This window comes from Egretta garzetta, unplaced genomic scaffold, assembly GCF_000687185.1.
Source record: "Egretta garzetta isolate BGI_Z169 unplaced genomic scaffold, ASM68718v1 scaffold100, whole genome shotgun sequence".
NCBI lineage: Eukaryota > Metazoa > Chordata > Aves > Pelecaniformes > Ardeidae > Egretta > Egretta garzetta.
In genome coordinates, this window is record NW_009258265.1 from 972316 (window position 1) to 975515 (window position 3200).

At 47.0% G+C, this 3200-nt stretch overlaps 1 protein-coding gene across 1 annotated transcript in view; it reads left to right on the forward strand.

Annotated features, from left to right (window-relative positions):
* Positions 1 to 3200, forward strand: part of TANC2 (tetratricopeptide repeat, ankyrin repeat and coiled-coil containing 2) — a 221631-nt gene that overhangs the window by 111573 nt on the left and 106858 nt on the right.

Consider the following 3200-nt stretch of genomic DNA (forward strand, 5'->3'; position numbering starts at 1 on the left):
GGGGGGATTTAAAAGCCGGGCAGATGAGGTGCTTAGGGCCAGGGTTTAGTGGTGGGATGGCAGGGTTAGGGGAATGGTTGGGCATGGGGATCTTAAAGGGCTTTTCCAACCTTAAATGATTTTATGATCTCTGCTTGGGTCTTGGGTATCTCTTGTGTCAGGTGCTCCAGTCCTTCGGTCACCTCTGTGGTCCTTGGCTGGACTCACTCCAGTATCCCCATCTGCCTCTTGTACTGGGGAGCCCAGTGCCGCTCTCCAGGAGTGGTCCCCACCAGAGCTGAGCGGAGGAGAAGCCGTCACCTCCTTCACCCGCCAGCATCGCTTTTCCCCACGCAGCCCAGGATGCCCTTGGCCTTCCTTGTCCAAACCACAAAAATGATTTTGCCTTAAACTTGATGCAGTTCATCGTACTGTCAGCGACTTAAAGAGAAGGAATATTGGAAAAAGCTGATTTAATAGCTCAGGTGTACTGATGGAGTCTAATCGGCTGTGATAAATCAGAGACAGTCCCCCTGTGGCGGGTGGCTCAGTGAAAACATCTGCTAGATACATAGCAGCAATCCAGAAAGAGCCCCGTGTTAGGTTATATTAAGAATAATAATAATAAACCCCAGTGATTTTAAGAGGAAAAAATAAAGGAATGTTTTCACTGAAGACTGACACACAAGTTGTTTTTTAATTTGACCACTGGAATTAATGGGTTAGAAAGAATTTTGCGAAATTAAATTAAAACCAGATTTACAGAAATCGGTATGGCATTTCAACATTCAAAAATGTTGCGGTACGAGATGATGAAAAAGGGTTGTTGGGAGAGGAGGCGCGCGAGAGGCGATGTAAGAAATGTCTGAAGCCAGAACATACAGGGAGCCAGAATCTACAGAGCAGTCAGCTTGCCTGCAATTCCTAGAAGGCTGCTGGGGGGGGAAAGACGTGTTGGTAGGTACCTAGAACATAAAAGAATGGAAAATAACAATAATGGTGATCTGCTAGTGGCACCGGAGATCGGATGGGGAGAGGAGAGTGTTGGTTTGCTCTTCCCGAGTGCTCCAAAAGGCGATGGTGTGGTGGCAGCTGCCTCATTCGCTGGTGGGTATTTTATAGGGATGCCGGAGGGAAATTATAAATTATCATGGAAATGCTCACACGATTCGTTTTCTGCTGTGTGGCAATCTCTGTTTAATATATAAACACGCCTGTGGAGCTGTCACATTAGCACTCCCTTCCTGGTTCGTCGATGTGTTAATCCACGTTCGGGGTACTCTGTAATTAAGTTAAGATCGATGCAGTCATGCTGGTGTGAAAGCAAAGGCGTGGGGCGGTGGAGGGGGATGCCTGCCTCAGCGCTGCCCCGTCCCGCTGCTGGCAGGGATGCTCCGTTTCGCCTCGAGCGCTGGGGTGGTTCCACTCCGAGTAAAGATTTTTACAAGCCCCGTAGGGATACCGTGGACAAATTAGATCACTTCCCAGTAGCTACACATGGTATCTGCCTTCTGATTTAAAATCCGGTAAATCTTTCACATGTGCTACTAAAAAAAGTCCATCCCGGGCATTTTTTCAGCTTCAAGTATGAAATAGTGTGGAAGGAAAAAAACCATGAGATGTCAAATGTGTTCTGCAGTTCACAAGCGTGATGCTCTGTGTGGTCACCTTGGGTTCAAATGACGTGGAAAAGGGAATACAAATGCACACGATTCTTACGGAAGTATTCACATAGAATAAAAGAAGTCTCATTTAAGCAAATTTGAAACGGGGAATTAACCTCTGCTGTTCCTTCCCTGGGACCAGTATCATTTTCCCACAACGGATAAGTGGTGGCGGCAGAGGCTGGCTCGGAAAGCAGCAGCAGTGCAGGAGAGAGACGGTTGTGTTCCCCAGTGTCCCTGAGCAAGGGGGCGATGGGGTCGCCCCCCATCTGTGGAGGCCAAAAGATAAATTTAAGGGAGGATCACATGCTCAAAAGCCCATTTTTTTGTAACGCTTACTTCATGCATCCTCATCTACTCGAGGGGAGCTGGACTGCTGGCCTGCCCCACGGCGAGAGTGCCGGCTCCCCTGATGCCCGCAGCATGAATAGACTGGGCTGGGGCACGGGGGTCAGTTTTGGGGAAGGGAAGCACTGAAGTTTCCCATTTTAAAGTTTTTTCCAGCTGATTGCTCTGGTAAGGGTGGTGTTAGTGGCTGGGGGAACGAGAGTGTCCTCCCAGCGCTGGGGCCCGTGAGCCATCTCCTGCGCTCGCCATCCGCGGTGACCGCGCGGCAGTTTTCGTCGCCTGCAGATGCCCTGGGACATGTCTCCAGAGGGGGGGACCTTTTGCTGGGGAAGCTTATGTATCCAGCAGCCCGAGGCTAAAACAAGGGCTCTGTCTTCTGTGGCAGCTCATCTCAAATTGAATTCACAAATGATTTTGTTTTCTTAATAACCTAATCCCCGTGCACAGCATCAGATGTATAAACTCTTCCTGGTTTCTCGCATACAGGATCTTACAGAGTCGTTCCAAAATCACCTTTAAAACACCATCTTTTTGCTGCTGCTGCATTTTTGTTTTGTTTTGTTCTTCCTTTGGAGAGCAACCTTTTCCCTATTACATTTTTTTTTTTCTTTTTTTTTTTTAACTTTATCTGGTGGGGAAGGGCTGTCTCATATCTAGATCAGGGATTCTGAGCTTCCTCTTTGCCAAGGATGTAAAACCGCTGGTGTTTTTCTTGAATGGAGGAAACATTTACCGAGCAAAATAAGAATTGCAGCCCCACAGAGGTTTCTGAGCTGACGGAAATGGCCCAAAGGTCTTTGTGGGATTTCCTGTATGTGATGGTTCTTGCTGTAAGTAAAGGTGAGGGCGTGCGGTACAGATACCACCCTGGAGATCTCCACTTCAACAGAGGCACAGAATTTACCTCCCTGACTCGTTATTTTTGCTTATTTGTGATTCTTTTTTTTAAACTTTCGGTTCAATATTAACAAAGTTCTCAAAATTCCCCATAAAGTGTGGCATCAGGCTTTTGGTAAATACCATGTTATTTGTGTTTTCTGTGTTTCCTATTGAATGTGGAAGCTGGAATCTGTTCTCTTTAAGGAATGAAGTAGCAAACAGGCCCAGCATCTCTGTGTTTTCCACAGATGTGGAGTGGCACAGCAGACATTTTCATTTTGATGAGTAAAGCACTTTTTTAACTTCACCGTACAAAGCAAATCCTCAAGC